We start from the raw sequence: 17,439 nt of genomic DNA, 5'->3' as shown, positions 1-17,439 counted from the left end.
GTGCTGGTAAGCGCTAATGCCGGTGGGCCACTCCATGCGTTTACCACTTTTAAAAAAATGGCCCCACTATGTCCCCTTAATCCTGCATATAAAAAGCACCACTCAATTGTAGAATTTATTTTACGTCTGTTTTCAGTTATTTTAGTTTGAATAGATTGCCTTCGTCATTATTATTCAAACTGCTCTGCACAAAATTGATACATTTGGTTAAAACGAAATGCCACACTTCAGCCAGTGACACCTGTATCTCAATGTCAGCAGTTAAATAGTGGCATTTCTTACAAGGAACACACAACACAGCAGGCATATGTTGTCAATGCACTTTTGACCGGCCCAAGTCTCCTCCCATATTGGCCCGGAAGGAGGAGCTTTTCTTTGGAGGCTGCCGATCCAAAGGTCAGCTTGTCCTGGAAGAACTACCGCACACCATCTGGACAGCGCTGCTTTGTGTAAGCACCAGTCTCCTGTCTGGGCTGGGGAAAAATAATACGTGTTTCCGCTGAAACGCCGCAAACTGACTCACAGCCGCAGGCAAACGTACTTCCGGTGTGCATCGGCTCTCGAAAGTGAAACAGCTGCTCTGAGAATCATGAACTCTTTTGCTAGTAAGTTTGTGTCATTCGCCCGGAATCTAAACACTTTGGGGGAAATGTTCGTGATGGTGGTTCTACCAAATGGTGCGTAAAGCAGTGACTGAAATGTGATTAAGATGTGTTACGCATTGTTTTTAGGCAATGTGCAGTTTAATGGGGTTGTAACATGCCGCTTGAGATTGAATTATAATTATTGAATCCACCACCTGGACTCACTTTCTGTTAAAAATCCAACGTCACTACTGATAAACGATTTTGATCTGCGTGGAAATGCATTGGATTCCTTTTCAATATACATTTTTTTTTCATTTGCAAAAAAAGGTTGATTCTAAAGGAATCCGTGCATATGTAGTCTGCCATGAACAGACATAGCAGGCAGCATGTATGATGCGTTTTGTTAATCTTGTAAATATAACATGGAACGCCAGGTCAATCCAGATACGAGCATTAGAAACAGCCTGGCAAAGCAGGTAGTGTTGGCATTTACTGCTGTTCTTTGCAGTTTGCATTTACAGGCGCCGGGTTGCAAGGTGGAAATTGCAAGGGAGGATGCGAGAAGGGATGCAGGTGTGCAAGAGAATGAGGCGGGAAATAGAGACATGGAGGAAGCATTGAGAGCTACAGCAAATATGAGCAAGAAAGGGTTAGAGAAAAAGCAAGGGTGTGAGAGGAAGGATGAGTGAAACAGTAAGAAATGCAAGCAAAGGTGAGAGTTGGATAAAATGCAATGAGGGTGAAAGAGGGGATATCTTCAAGGGTGGCAGGGCCAGAGGGAGAGTAAGGGTGTGAGGACGAATGGTGAAAAGCGGCAGAGGCAGTTACAGCACAGAGACAAAGATGTATATAGAGAGTTAGCTCAGAGAGAGCGAGAGTAACAGCCCATAGAGAGAGAGTGACAGCCCATAGAGAGAGTGAGAGCACACAAAGAAAATAGTGACAGCGCAACAAGACATAGAGGGTTATAGCGCAGAGAGACAGAGTGACAGCGAACATAGAGAGAGTGACAGCATACAGAGAGAAGAAATGACATCATACAGAGAGAGTGTGGGGCAGTGCAGAAAGAGCAACTGCGCACAGAGAGTTACAGGGCACAGAGATTGACAGAACAGAGAGAGAGAGAGAGACAGCACACAGAGAACGAGAGAGATCGAACAGAGAGGGTGAGAAAGTGACAGTGCACAGACAAACAGAGAGCGTGTCAGCGCACAGTGATGGGGACATTGATAGTTACACAGAGCGAGACTGTGCACAGAGAGAATGACGCGACAGAGAGAAAGCTAGAGAGGGAGTGATTGTGCAGAGAAAGAGAGAGAGTGTGACAGCGCACAGAGAGAGTGATTAACAGCGCAGAGAGAGACGGTACAGAGAGTGACAGCACACATAGAGTGACCGCACAGAGAGACTGACAGTGCAGCGATAGAGAGTGACAGTGCAAAGAGAGAGACCGAACAGAGAGTGAGAAAGTGACAGTGCACAGAGAGAGAGAAAGTGATAGCACAGAGAGTTACAGTGCACAGAAAAAGCGAGTGACTGCACAGATAGTGTCAGCTACAGCATGAGTGTGACAGTGCAGAGAGAGAAAGAGAGAGAGAGAGAGAGAGAGTTATAGTGCTCAGATGGAGGGGTCTGGCTGTGTAGAGTGAGTGTGACAGCACAAAGAGGGAGAGAGAGTGATAGCGCACTGAAAGAGCAAGAGAGAGTGACAGTGCACAGAGCGAGAGTGACAGTGCACAGAGAGAGCTAGAGACCAAACAGAGAGTGAGAAAGTGACAGTACAGAGAGAGAGATAGTGAGAGAGCGAGAGAAAACTTTAAAACAATGAACCTTGAGAGAGTGACACGCACAGAGAGAGGTAGTTACGGGGGACAGAGATAGGTAGTGACAGTGCAGAGAGCGTCAGCGCAGTGAGTGACAGCACAGAGAGATAGTGACAGCACACAGAGAACAACACATAGAGAGTGACCATGTACGCGTAGTGACAGCACAGAGAAAGAGAGGGTGACAGCACAGAGAGAAAGTGATAGCACAGAGAACGAGAGAGTCGTATCGTGTAGAGAATAAGAGAGACAGAACAGAGAGTGACAGCACAGAGAGAGTGACAGCACATGGCGTGAAAGTGTGCACAGAGAGTGATGTACAGAGAGAGAAACCGAACAGAGAGTCAGAAAGTGACAGTGCACAGAGAGTGTCAGCGCACAAAGAGAAGGTGATAGCACAGAGAAAGAGTTTGACAGGACACAGACAGCGAGATATAGGGAGTGACTGTGTAGAGAGAGAGAGTGTGACAGTGGACATAGAACATAAGAGTGACATCATACAGAGAGAGGGACTGACAATGCAGAGAGATAGTGACAGCACACAGGGAGGCAGAGTGACGGAACACCGAGAGATAGTGACAGCAGACGGCGAGAGAGAGAGCACAGAGAGTGACAGTACAGAGAGAGTGACAACACGGAGAGAGTGATAGCACAGAGAAAGAGATGGAGTGTAACAGCCGAAGAGAGAGAGAGACCAAAAAGAGAATGAGAAAGGGAATGAGAAAGTGACAGTGCACAGTGTCAGTCAGCGCACAAAGAGTATCAGCGCACAGATAGAAATATATAGCACAGAGGGAGAATTACAGTGCATAGAGAGAGAGAGAGAGAGAGAGAGAGGCAGTGTACAGAGAGTGTCAGCATACAACAAGAGTATGACAGTGCACAGATAGAGTGACAGGACAGCAAGAGACTGCAGCGAGAGATTGACAGAACGCAGAGAGCGTGAGGAAGACTGACTGCAGAGGGGAGAGAGTAGTTCAGTGCACAAAGGGAGAGAGAGTGACAGTCCAGAGGGATAGAGAGAGTAAGACATTGCAGAGAGCAAGAGAGTGACAGCACACAGAGTGTGTGACAGAGTACATAGAAAAGAGAGTGACCGCGCACTGATAAAGTTACAGCAACGAGACAGAGGGAGAAAGTGTCATTGCACAGAGAGAAAGTGATAATACAGAGAGAGAGAAAGAAACCTTTAAAACCACAAACCTGGAGAGAGAGGATGACTCGCACAGAGGCAGAGTTATAGTGCACAGAAGAGAGAGTGACAGTGCACAGCAAGAGAGTGACAGTGCACAGAGAGTGAGAGACAGTGCAAAGGGAGAGTGTTAGCACAGAGAGAGAGTGAAAGCAGAGAGAGAGAGTCCTTTAAAATAACGAACCTTTGCAAAACGACTAGCTCACCAATTATTGGTATTGGGGGATAATTACTTTAGGTTTCGATAACTTCTGCAATATTCTTAAACTTCTCATCCTTTTTCAAAAGCTACCTCATGCTCACTACAGAACACCTCAGTAACAGGTGATTTAACCAGCTGAGCTATCTTTTACACACTCACAAATGTGCTGCAGATGTGTAGCAAATCCTGGCCCCACAAACAAATCAAAACCACTCTAAAGGCAGTCTATGAATTGTATGGCCAGGAAAAAGACATCAGCCTTGTTGATACTTTACTGTGGGGAACTTGGTGAAATAACTGGTCTGGGTTTTGCCCATTACTAGATATAAGCAACTGGGCTATTACATTAAAACAGACCATGTACACCAACTCTGACAGCACACAGAGAAAAAGAGAGTGCCGCAGCACACAGAGAGTGAGAGTCGAAGTTCATAGAGATGGAAAGTGAAAGCTGTAAGGAACTAATGGTGGCAACAGTAAAGACAGACACAAGTTATCGAAGTTCAAGGGTGTTTTTTTTATAATGGGTGAGATTAAAGCCTAATCTAAACCTAAATCTAAGATGGGTGCAAGCTACCACCATCAAATAATAATAAGGCAGTACTAGTGGCGTCTTATCAAATAAAAAGGGCCAATACTAAAATAAAACTATTGCCAATCCTTACTGCTAAATTACAAAAAGAGTGGGGGATAATGTTCACCAGAAAAGAAAGAAGTGTTCACAAAATGAAAGCCAGGATGGTAATGTTGGGTCTCCCTTCCCCACGTTTGAAGCACGGGACAAGGCGGGACTCTCAAGTACAGCACACTCCTTGGCATCGTCAGCACGAGATTCACAGTTCAGTTCAACAATATCAGAAACCTTCAGAGGCTAAGTCTCCTTCTTGCAAAAGTCCGCTGCCTTAGAAGGCTGGCTGATTCAAAGGAACAAACAAACACAAGTTCTCTTGGTGAACTTGCACCATGGGCGATGTGCTTCACCCCTAGGATCTCCCTCTGCCGGGCTCACATCGTCTTTGCAATTTGGGCCTCCCTCTGTCTGGTTCACTATGGCCTTTCTTTAATACTGTTGATGTATTCTTAACACATTTCATGCATTTCTTTCGCAGTTCATATATTGCTCAGTTCATCAGATAGAAGGGTTTTCCTTCTCCTAGCTTTTTTTTCGGCATCCTTCTGTCGGGTTCACGCTTGCTTTAATCCACAGTTCACAATCTTATCGGAAAGCATGGTTCCCTTCCCCTAGCTTTCCTTGGGCAACGGGTCAGAGACTTTTGCTTGTACAAAGGATTTGACGTGACCCTTGTAGGACCACTCTGATGACTCGCGCCACCCTTTCCTAGGGTCTTCTGGTTCTCGTAGTTTCAAAGAACAGGTCCCGGTCAGTCTTTCGAATGAGCGCCCACGTGGCGCCGGACCCCTCTGCACCTGGACCTCAAATGGGCTTTCTTTAAAGTTCAAACACATACACAAGTTCTTTTTCTCTCGTAATCCTTGCGTTAACATTTTTGCCACTTGCAACCTTGGGCTCAACACAGTTTGGTTTACTATCAGCTTCCTCCGACTCACCAGCTTTGCTGAACCTGTTGGCTTCTTTGTTCTCTGGAGTTAAGGATAGTACCACAGTAGCCAGCTTGCCTCTCCGCCTGTGTTATCAAAGCGGGAGGCACCTGTGTACCATTGACGTCTGCTGCTTCGCACGCCAGCCGTAGCTCCCGGTCTTATGATTTCCCTTTCGGAGGCTTGGGAGGTCTGACTTGAAAAGGCCAAAGGACACTCCTCCTTCGCTGTCCTTCCAGGTCTCATCGCCTTTCTTCTGCGTTTGAACTGCCAGTTTGGTGTAGCTGTCTCCTTGTGCGGTCGGCCTTGCTCGAAGTGCGCTTTCGTGCTCAGCCTTTTATCCCTGTGGGGAAGGTAAAGAGCCGTCAGGTGTGCATGATTATTGTCAATTTCCTGACTCTGCCTGACCCGTGTATTGGGACATGTCAGGTAAATGGCTCTGGTGTTAGTCTGTTGTCTATTACCTTGTAAGAAAGTGTTTGTGTGGGAAAAAAGGGGGGGGGGAGAGCTTCTAAATATCCTACAAGGTAGGATGGGGAAAAGGTCTTACAGGGAAGGGGATACCGCGTCTCACCCTCGGTGTCCCACTTCCACTCCCAGAAGACGCTACGCCCAGGTGATCCACCCCCAGGAACTGGATCCAATAGCAATGGCCGTATCCTGGAAACCTGGACGACAGATCCCCGAGTATTAGTAAGTGAGACACCTTTGGGTTTCTCACACAGCACATAGAGAACATGTGACAGTGCAGAGGGAGAGAGTGACAGCAGAGAAATGACAGTGCAGAAAGAGTGACAGCCCAAAAAGAGAGCGAGAGAGGACCACAGCACAGAGAGAGAGAGTGACCGTGCACAGAGGGAGACTGACAGTGCACAGAGAGGGTGGCGGCAGAATGAGAAACAGCAGAGAGAGAGGTTACCTGTGATTTTACTGAAAACAAGCCAGTTTCCCTATGTTTTAACCCCACTTCAAACCCCTCCCCACCCGTCTAACCCCTTACCGCCTCCATATATATATATATATATATATATATATATATATATATATATATATATATATATATATATATAATTTGTACATGATTAAGCAGCATGGGTGCTGTGAAATGCGTTGTACCGTGTTTTGTTTTTTCATGCTGAATAAACTGGATACTTTAAGGATCCTATGGCCGTGCTTTTGATGAATTATTAGAAAGGAGCCATCTGCTGGCGTTCGACTTTGTTCTATTGTGTGCCATCCCCCCTGGGAGAGAAAGCAATTACTTTCCCATATATATATATATATATATATATATATAATTATTATTATTTTTTTTTAAATCTGTATTTTATTGATGGCTTTTCTTCGGTAAAAATTCAACATGTTTTCCAGTAAAATCACTGGATACCAGAGAGAGATACAGCACACAAAGAGAGTCAGCGAGTGAGAACACAGAGAGAGAATGGTAGTACACAGAGAGTGACAGGGCAGAGAGAGAGAGACCCCGAGAGAGAGAGCACACAGAGAGAATGACAGCTCAGATAGAGGGAGAGAACCCACACAGAGACAGAGTGACAAAGCAGAGGGAGCGTGTCAGCGCACATAGAGTGACAGTGGCAGTGCACATCGGGAGAATAACAGTATACAGAGAGGGAGCATGACAGCGTGCAGAGCGAGAGAGTGACAACGTACATAGAGAGATAGTGACCATACAGAGAGAGAGAGTGGCAGCACAGAGAGAGAGCGTGCCCCCCACAGAGAGAGAGAGAGAGAGAGAGAGGCTGCAGAAAGAGAATGAGAGAGTGACAGTGCACAGAGGGAGAGTGACAGTGAGTGACAGTGCAGAGAGAGAGATGGTTTACAGAGATGAGATGGTGACAGCACACAGAAGATGAGAGAGAGTCCCAGCGTGCAGAGAGAGAGGGGGGCAGTGCACAGAGAGAGACTGACAGCAAACAGCAGATGAGAGAGCACACAGAGAGACGGAATGATGACAGAGAAAGTGTGACAGCGCCCAGAAAGAGAAGGAGAGTGGGTCACAGCACAGAAAAACTCTGATAGCGCACAGAGGGAGACTGACAGCACACAGAGGGAGTGGCAGCAGAGAGAGAGGGAGGGAGGGAGAGAGTGAGAGCACATAGAGAGAGATACAGCACACTGAGTGAGAGCAAAGAGAGAGTGAGTGACAGTGCACCGAGTGACAGGGCAGAGAGGGACACCGCACAGAGAAAGAGAGAGGGCACACAGAGAATGACAGCACAGAGAGAAGGAGCGAACCCACTCAGAGACAGAGAGAGTGAGAATGCAGAGTGAGAGTGTCAGCGAACAGAGAGTGACAGCACACATAGAGGGCAGTGCACAGAGGAAGAATAAAAGCATGCAGAGAGCGAGAGTGTGACAGCGTACAGAGTAAGAGAGTGACAGCGTACAGAGAGAGATAGTGACCTTACAGAGAGAGAGAGTGGCAGCACAGAGAGAAAAAGAGAAAGTGGCAGCACAAAGAGTGAGCGAGTCACAGCAGATAGAGAGACAGACAGACAACAGAGATAGTAACATTGCACACAGCGAGTGACATCACAGAGAGAGACAGAGGCTGCAGAAAGAGAGCAAGAGAGTGACAGTGCATAGAGAGAGAGAGAGAGAGACAACACACAGCGGTAGAGAGTGACAGTGCACAAAGGGAGAGTGACAGTGCAGAGAGAGAGTGACAGAGCACAGAGAGATAGTGCAAAGAGAGAGAGAGAGAGAGGGACATCACAGAGAGACTAAACAAAGAGAGAGTGACAGCACAAAGCAGATGAGAGAGTTCTAGCATGCAGAGTGAGGGAGTGACAGTGCACAGAGGGAGAGTGACAGCATGCAGCAGAGAGAGAAAGCACACAGAGAGACAGAATGATAGCACACTGAGAAAGTGTGAAAGCGCTCAGAGAGAGAGTGGCAGTGCACAGAGAGAGTGACAGAACAGAAAGAGAGACTGATGTGCAGAGCGATGAAGATTGACAGTGCACAGAGGGAGAGAGAGTGACATCACAGAGAGAGAAAGAGAGAGAGACAGCACAGAGAGATAGTGCAGAGAGAGAGAGTGAGGGAGGGGCATTGCATAGAGAAAGAGGGACAGACAAAACAAAGAGAGAGTGAGAGAGGGTCAAAGCACAGAGAGACTGACAGCGCACAGAGAGCGTGGCAGCAGAGAGAGAGAGAAGGAGAGAGGGACACCACAGAGAGAGTGAGAGCACAGAGAGAGAGATAGAGCACACTAAGAGAGTGAGAGCGCAGCACACAAAGTGAGAGAGTGACAGTGCACAGAGTGACAGGGCATAGAGAGAGACTGCACAGAGAATAACCAGGTTACTCACCGTGGTGACCACCTTACTCCTAGTCCATAGTCCCCTTTCCTCCATACTTATGGGACATCTCTCTGTCCTGTGGGACGGGACCGGAGCACTTTGTAAAAAGCATCCAAACATTTTTTTCAAAAATGTGTCCTTCCTCTCTTTCTTGCGCAGGGCCGGGCACGCGGCCGTAACCCCACCCACCTTGGCTACGCCCTGCGCATCGCCCATCAGTCCTTTTCTATCGCTAGGTCAAAGACCTATTAGCAATAACAGAGGAACCTTATTAGAGGGGACGGCGGGCGGGCATATGGAGGAAAGGGGACTATGGACTAGGAGTAAGGTGGTCACTACGGTGAGTAACCTGGTTATACTCCTAAGTCCCGTCCCCTTTCCTTCATACTTATGGGAGATTCCCAAGCACTCCTAATAGGAACTACGGGTGGATGGAAATACCCATTATTGAAAAAGGTTCTTCAGCACAGCCTGACCAAAATGAGCATCAGCTCTTGAGCTCATGTCAAGACAAAAATGCTTACAAAAAGCAGATGGAGAGGCTAGCAATGGACTCCCAGGGGACATATTTCTGAAAAGCAACCGCGGCTGCTTTGCCCCACACCAGGTGTGCATGAATACTTTTAGGAGGTTTCAGCCCTTGGACGGTGAAAGACTCCGTAATGCGTCTTTCACGTCTTTCTTAAGGCGGCGATCCACTGGGAAATAGTCGCCTTAGACGCCTTCTCACCCTGAGGGTTACCAAAAGTCACAAATAGTTGAGAAGAACTCCTAAGCTTGGATGTTCTGTCCAGATAGAACTTAAGAGCCTTTCTGACATTAAGACAATGAAGAACCCTTTCTGCCTCAGAGGTAAAAAGACCAGAAGGGAGATCGACTGGTTCAGATGGAATTCAGTTACCACCATCGGAAGGAAAGCAGGATTCGTCCGTAGGACTACCTTATCCTCGTGAAAGACCAAGAAGGGATGCTCCACCGACAAGGCCTGGAGCTCACTCACCCGCCTTGCTGACGTAACGGCGACCAAAAAGGACACTTTCCAGGATTGGTACTTGAGGTCTACCTTGGCCATGGGTTCAAAGGGCTTATGGCACAACGCCGTGAGGACTACATTTAGATCCCACTGCGGGTGCGGAGTACGAACTGGAGGGTAGAGGCGTGTCAAGCCTGCAAAATGCCTCTTAACCACTGGATTACACAAAGAGTAAGAACATTGGTCCATAGAAAGATAAGCAGAGACCGCTGAAAGGTAAGTCCTGCATGACAGAGCGTGAACACCCGACTCTGCTAGGAAGGATACGAAGGACAGCACCGTGTCAACCGTAGCCTCCCTTGGGTCCAACCGCTTTCCCAAACAGCAATGACAGAACCTGAGCCATTTACTTCTGTATTGGGACCTAGTCGAGGGTTTCCTGGCTGCCTGGATAATACGCATGTTATCCACAGACAAGTTAAGATGTTGTAAAGAATTGAACCCGGGCACCATGCTGCCAAGCTGAGTGATTGTGGGGAGGGGTGCCACAGCTGCTGTTCCCCTTGATGAAGAAGATCGGGGGTCACTGGTAACCTGATCGGTGGACACATCGACAGGTGTTGAAGTTCTGAGAACCAAAACCTGGCCGGCCACCATGGGGCTATGAGTAGGAGGGAACAGTTCACTGAGTTCTTCAGCTTCCAAATTGCCCGATGGACTAGAGGCAGAGGCGGGAAGGTGTAAGCTCTCATGTTGTGCCATGGAATCTCGAGAGCATCCCCCAGAGAGGTGGCTCCCAGCCCCCCTCTGGAGGCATAATGAGGAAGCTTCTTGTTTGCCGCCGTAGCAAAGAGGTCCACCTCTGGTGTGCTCCAACGCAAGAAAATCCATGAGGGGACCTCTGCCTTCAACTCCCACTCGTAGCTGACCACTGTCCGTCGGCTGAGGGCATCCGCTGTGACATTCAGCTGGCCCGGGATGTGCACTGCAAGCAGCCAAACACCATGAAGCACGGCCGACTCCCAAATCTGGATGGACAGGTCCACGAGGGGGGGGGACACTTGGTTCCCCCTTGTTTGTTGATGTAGTACATTGACACCACATTGTCCGTACGTATGCGGACCACCTTGTTGGCAATGATCCGTCTGAACGCCCTAAGCGTTAGGAAGATCGCCAGAAGCTCTAGATGATTTATGTGGAGGAGCTTGTCCTGAGGCGACTAGAGATCTGAGACCTGAAGAAGATCTAATGTCGCACCCCACTTAAGGAGGGAGGAGTCCGTTGTGATCGTCACCGTAGTGGCAGGGTCCTGTAACCCCGCACCCACCAACAGGTTGCTGAGAGATGACCACCACTCCAGGTCCACTGGTCCACAGCCTGACGCCAAGAACTCCGAAGAGCCATTTGAGTCTGCCTCATCTTGAGAAGAGAAGACGAGCCTCATGCGTGAGCCAAGAGCCAACACGCATGAGGCCATGAGGCCCAGAAGCCTCTGGAACCACCAGGCTGACATGCTTTCCGACTGCGCAAACATCTGACACGTGGCTAACGGATCCGCCATCCTGTCCCCGGTCAGGTACACTCTGCAGTCGATCGTGTTCCAGCGAAAACCCAGGAAAATCAAGTCCTGCGAGACCGTCATGGAAGATTTCCGCCAGTTCATCGACAGCCCAAGATGGAATAGGAGCTGAAGGAGAGACTGAAGACTGCCCGCTGCTTTCAACAGACAAGGGCTGCGTAAGAGCCAATCGTCCAAATACGATACACATGGATACCCTGCAGACGAAGATAGGCCGCAATCACCGACATCATCTTCGTGAAGACACGCAGCGCCAAACTGAGGCCAAAAGGAAGCACTCGAAACTGGAAGTGCTCCTCTCCCAAAGAGAAACAGAGATATCTCCTGTGTGGATTCCAAATCAGGATATGCATGTACGCATCCTGAAGATCCACCACACTGAGCCAATCGCCCATCTGCAAGGAGGACCGTATCTGGCTGGGCGTGATCATCTTGAATTTCTCTTGCGGTAGGAAAAGATTGAACTGAGGAAGGTCTAGGATGGTGCGCAGGCCAGCCTGGTTGGGTTTGGGCACCGTAAACAGCTGGGAGTAGAAGCCCTCCCCTCGCTCCCCGAGGGGAACGGGTTCCACAGCTCTGAGGTCCAGAAGTCTCTGAACCTCGGCTTTGAGGGAGGGCAAGCCTGACAGCTGCAAAGGAGGGTTGAGGGGTGGGGTAGGGGGTAGGGGTAAGTGGAAGCCCGCCCGAGCGACTGACAAGACCCATCTGTCTTCGGTGATGGTCTGCCACGCCTCCCAATGAAACGCAATGCGTCCTCCCACCGGGGTCTCGTGCGAGCGCAGAGAACCCTCATTTAGTAGGTTTTTCGGTGGTGTTACCACCTGAGGCTGAGGAGCGGGAGAAAAACTGAGTACGTTGTTGCCTACGGCGGTTATTCCCCAAAGGGGTATCCACTCTGCGAGATTTCCTGTCGAAGAAGCTCCTAAGGCCAGAGGAGGGTCGTCTTTGGGACAATGGTCTCTGGGTTTTGAAAGGGGCCTTAACAAGGACAGACAAGGACTTAGCTGTCTGAGTGCTATCCTTCGTCTTGGTGAGCTCTACATCTGTTGTAGAATGAAAGAGCTCCTTACCATCAAACGGAAGGTCCAACACCTTGTCAGACAGACCTTTCCACATCTGCATATTAGCCCCCGCTAACACCAGTTCGGCATTGGCCTGCCTGAGCTGCAAAGCCGAGTTGGCAAAGATTTTTCTCCAAAGGGAGTCAAGGAGCTTTCCTCCTTTCCCTGAACCTGCGTAGCCATCGTGGAAGAGGATGCTGCAGGCCTGGACTGCAAAGTGGCCACAGCCACCACTGTGGAGGAGGGGGGCGGACAAGATGACAGGGCCACCTCTTCCGAAGAATGCAGCCTGTATCTCGCGTCAATTTTCCTTATTGACGAAAAGTCCAGAGTGTGGCTTTTTCCATACCCTGCGGACCTCGGCCAGCACGTCCTTCTGCAAGAACAGGCCGGTACGCTCCAAAAGAGACAGGGTGAATGCCCCAGAAAGCACGCCCTCCTGTGGAGCGGGTGCCTCAGGCACCGGAACATCTAAGAAGCGCATCATGTCCAGTACCCGGTCATGAAAAACTCTAATAGAGCGGGGCAAGTCCTTGTTGTCCTGATCGCCTAGCGCGTCATCCGACAGGTCAGGATCCTGCTGAGCAGTGTCGGGCGCTGCCTTGTCCACGAGGGACAATTGGGGGCAAAGACGTAAGAGTCGGGGAAGGCACCGTAGGCAAGGGAGGCGCCGACGGAACCACCAGAGGAACGGGTGCGGCCGGAGGCGCGGGCGGACATATCTCCCTGAAAAGCCCTTTGAAATATTCCCTCATGTGGTCGGCACGCATGAGCGTTTGAAATTTACCGAAAAAAGTGTCCTCCGGGGACTGCCTTGGAACCTGAGGAGGCCTCTCATGAGGTGGACAAGTCCAGGGATGTAACGGGGATGGGTGCCAAACTGGCCCCTCCACCGACGTGTCCACATAAATCAAAGGCGCTGACCCAGCAGGCAACGAAACATTGTGCGGAAGAGGCATCCGGGCGTTCCAATCATAAACTGGCCGATAAGGATGCGCACAAGGGACTCTATGTTCACCCAACGAACCAAGCCCTACACCTGAGGCCGATGGCGTAGTTGTAGGGATAGCACCCAAAATGGCCGCCAAAGTCAAGGCAGGAACGGGCGCCATTTTGTCATCGTCTGAGGGAAACTGCGGCACGTGAGGAAGTGAGGCAGGGGTCCCCGTCGATGGATCAGGGGTCTTAACTTTAGCCTTAACATAAGGAACCTCGGCAGAGCTGGTACTATGAGGCCTGGAATGTTTCTGCGACAAACCGACTGCCAAATTAGCCTTCCCAGGAAGAACCTGGTTAATACTGGTAAAAGAAAAACTTTCCTTCTTTGCCGCCTCAACAGATCTGGTGTCGCCACAAGAGCAGGAACGGTGAGAAACAGCCTTCACCAGCAAGGCCTTGTCAGGCTTCTCAGAAATGTTGGTAGCTTTAGCCTCTGAAAGAGGGACCTCGGACCCACGTCCGGTGACGGCCTTATCTGCGCGGGCCTCGAACATCCGTTCGGTGACAACAAGCCCCACCAAGGCCTCAGGGCGCACCCTGGCCTTATTTTTGAGGGAAGCCGACAGAGAGGCCTCAGAGCGAGCTCCGGTATCCCACGATTCAGTAGAAATGGGTCTCCAAACAGCCACCACAGGAGGGGCCTCACAGCGTGCTCTGGTATCCACAGGCCCCTTACAGAGACCCTCAGAGAAAACTCTGGTACAATTATTAGGCCCAACAGGCACCTCAGGGCGAACCCCGGTGACAGAGCGATCAACGCTCCTCCCGGCCCGAGAGGAACCTGGAAAGGTATCACCCAGCGGGGGTGCTCTGAAAAGTAAAGAATTTACCGGGCGTTGTTTCTTCTCGTCGATGAACGCCTGTAAATGTGAAGGAGGAGTTTGTCGGAACACTTCCTCCCACCGCTCCAACCGACGTTGAAGTGCCCGGACCGAAAGGGAGTCACAGTAAAAACAGGAGTCCCAACGGTGATCCGGACCCAAACACTCTATGCAAAGAGGATGAGCATCCACCCTCGTGAAACGACGGTGGCACGATGAACAATCTGGAAAGTCTAGTTTGAACGACATAGACAGACTAGTACACGATCGCTAGTGAGAGCCAGAGGAAAAAAGGGAAGCAAATCTTCCGAGGATGCAAGTGCATCCAGTCCCGAATGAGTGGAGAAAAGGACTGATGGGCGATGCGTGGGGCGGAGCCAAGGTGGGCGGGGTTACGGCCGCGTGTCGGGCCCCGCGCAAGAAAGAGAGGAAGGACAAATTTTTGAAAAAAAATGTGGATGCTTTTTACAAAGTGCTCCGGTCCAGTCCCAGAGGACGGAGAGATGTCCCATAAATATGGAGGAAAGGGGATGGGACGTAGGAGTAAGAGAGAAAGAGAGAGAGAGAGAGCCCACAGAGAGAGAATGACAGCACAGAGAGAGGGAGCAAACCTACTCGGAGACAGAGTGACAATGCAGAGAAAGAGTGTCAATTCCGAAACTTTAAAGAATTGGCAACGGAAAAATACCCTATTACTGGAAGAAATAGGATCTTCAGAAGAAGAGCTAATTCATAATCCAACAAAAGTTGCAACAAGAATAGAAACTTGGGATTGGATAAAGACTCTTGACACAGCGGGGTCATACAAACTAGCGGCACACGCAACACCGATTTGCAAACAGCTAAATGAAATAAGATCATACCTGAAGCTCTTTCCAAGTAGAAAACATCGACAAACATTTTTGAGGGCACGCCTTAACATTCTACAGACAAACGAGATAAGGGCAATCAGAGGAACATCAGCTACTGATAAATGCTGTTTTTGTCAGGAAACGGGGTGCAAGGAAACTTTAAGGCACCTGCTCTTAAACTGCAAGGGCTTAACTGAATTGAGAACTATGCACATGTTACATCTGTTTGAGGATTTACTCTTCTATGATGAACAATACTGGTGGAAACACCTAATAGAAGGTGAAGGAGTAAAGGAAACAATTGCAGGCAGTGACACAATTTTTGCAAAACATCGACTTCAGAAAAACATGAATAAGGAAAACCACGAGGAAGGAATTAGGAAGCAATAGCGGGATGCGGATTTTTGGACTTGAGTGAAGTAATTTTGTAAAAGAAAATGTGAAAACGTTTTTTTAAGTAAAAAAAAAAGTGTCAGCTAACAGAGAGTGACAGGACACATAGAGTGAGAGTGGCAGTGCACAGAGGAAGAATAACAACATACAGTGAGAGGGAGTGATGGCGTACAGAGCGAGAGAGTGACAGCGTATAGAGTGAGAGAGTGGCAGCACAGAGTGAGAGAGTGGCAGCACAGAAAGTGAGAGTGGCAGCACAGAGAGTGAGCAAGTCACAGCAAAGAGAAAGAGCACAGAGAGAGTGACATCACAGAGAGAGACAGAGGCTGCAGAAAGAGAGCAAGAGAGTGACGGTGCTTAGAGAGAGAGAGAGAGACAGCACACAGAGGGAGAGAGTGACAGTGCACAGAGGGAGAGTGACAGTGCACCGTGAATGACAGTGCAGAGAGAGAGAGAGACAAAACAAAGAGAGAGAGTGAGTGGGTCACAGGACAAAGAGACTGTGACAGTGCACAGAGGGAGACTGGCAGCGCACAGAGAGAGTGGCGGCAGAGAGGGAGAGACTGAGAGCACAGATAGAGAGTGAGCGCACAGAGAGTGATACAGCACTCAAAGAGAGTGACATGATATGCTATATGATAAGTCATTTATAATATGCCTGTACACAAGTGCTTCTAGGCGTGAAAAGACAAGGGAGGGAAGACAGGGAGGACAAGACAAACGATCATACTAGGCCTTGTGTCATTCAGATAGTGCAAGAACGAGAAGTGCAAGGGCAAAGGGAGGGGGCAGTGCAAGGGAAAGGGAACGTGAAAACATGGCAGCGCGGCTCTGGGTAGTGCAAGGGACTGTAGGGTTACAGTTACAGCCCCTAGGTGTATGGCATGGCCGGAGGCAGTGCACGGGTGGCTGATCAAGAAAGAGCCTGGTACTCAGTGAGACTCTGAGGGTACACCAGTCGGTATAGCAGACAGGTAGGCCCGGTTGGTCAGCAGGCGAGGGAGAGAGAGAAAGCAGTGGAGAAGAGGTTTGAGCTGCTTCTGGAACTTCAGGTGGTCCGGCTCAAGTTTGAGAGAGGCAGGGAGGCCATTCCAGATGGAGGCACCTGCAGAGGAGAGAGATCTACCCCCTATCCTCTGCCTGGAGAAAGAGAGAGAGAAAGAGAGAGAGAAAGCGAGACAGAAAGAGAGAGAGAGAGAGAGAGAGAGAGAGAGAGAGAAAGTGATATGATATTTTATTTAATCGTGCTCGTACACAAGTGTTTCAGAGTGTCACCAGGCAAAGCTAGGGGAACAGGGGAGAACAAAAACAACGATCTTACTAGGCCCAGTGACATTGAGAATGTGCAATTGCATGGGGAAGGGAAAAGGGGAAAAGTGCATGAAAGGGGGGAGAATTGGAAAGTGCGGAATAGGGGGGGAATATAAATAATAATAAGTAAAATAATAAATAAATAAAGGTGATACACTGTGCTAGTGCAGCCAGCAAGTGGCAAAGTGCTAGGTAGTCAGATAGGGTGTATCTGATAAGTGCAGAAAAAGAGTGGGTAGGGGACTGTATCGGTACAGATACAGGCCCCAGTGCAAGGGGTGGCCCAGAGGCAGTGCAGGAGGGTGGCAGGGTGAGAGGGTACCTGGGCCCGGAGGACAGAGGGTGGCCAGTTGCACGGTGACGAGTGAGAAAGTAGATCAGCAGGGGACAAGAGGAGCAAAGGCAGAAGCGAAGAGGAAGGTCTTGAGGTGCTTCCGGAACCGTAGATGGTTCTCCTCAAGTTTCAAGGTGGCAGAGAGGCTGTTCCAAAGAGAGGCACCAACCGGAGACAGAGATCTACCCCCAGCTCGTGTTTTGCAAAACGACTGACCCTGAAGGAGCTAGAAGTAGAGGAGCGAAGGGCTCAAGAGGGGAGGTATTTATGGAGGGATAGTTGAAGGTATTTTGGAGACAGGCCCCAGAAAGCTTTGTGGACAATGCAAAGGGTTTTAAATGTAATCCTTGCATCCACTGGGAGCTAATGAAGGGATTTCCGAGCTGGAGAGATACAGGGCTTGAGGTCAAGGACAAGTCTTGCAGTC

At 49.3% G+C, this 17,439-nt stretch overlaps 1 protein-coding gene across 1 annotated transcript in view; it reads left to right on the top strand.

Moving 5' to 3' along the window:
- The first annotated feature begins 383 nt into the window (after positions 1–383).
- LOC138527412 (arylamine N-acetyltransferase, pineal gland isozyme NAT-10-like) overlaps positions 384–17,439 on the top strand; it is a 117,539-nt gene continuing 100,483 nt past the window's right edge. Inside the window, exon 1 of the mRNA XM_069638525.1 lies at positions 384–605. The gene's annotated coding sequence lies outside the window, so the exon portion shown is untranslated. The remainder of the gene's footprint in view (positions 606–17,439) is intronic.

Source organism: Ambystoma mexicanum, chromosome 1q (assembly GCF_040938575.1).
Source record: "Ambystoma mexicanum isolate Mex_15411 chromosome 1q, UKY_AmexF1_1, whole genome shotgun sequence".
In the NCBI taxonomy this organism is placed as follows: domain Eukaryota; kingdom Metazoa; phylum Chordata; class Amphibia; order Caudata; family Ambystomatidae; genus Ambystoma; species Ambystoma mexicanum.
This window is presented reverse-complemented; position numbering and strand designations above follow the sequence as displayed.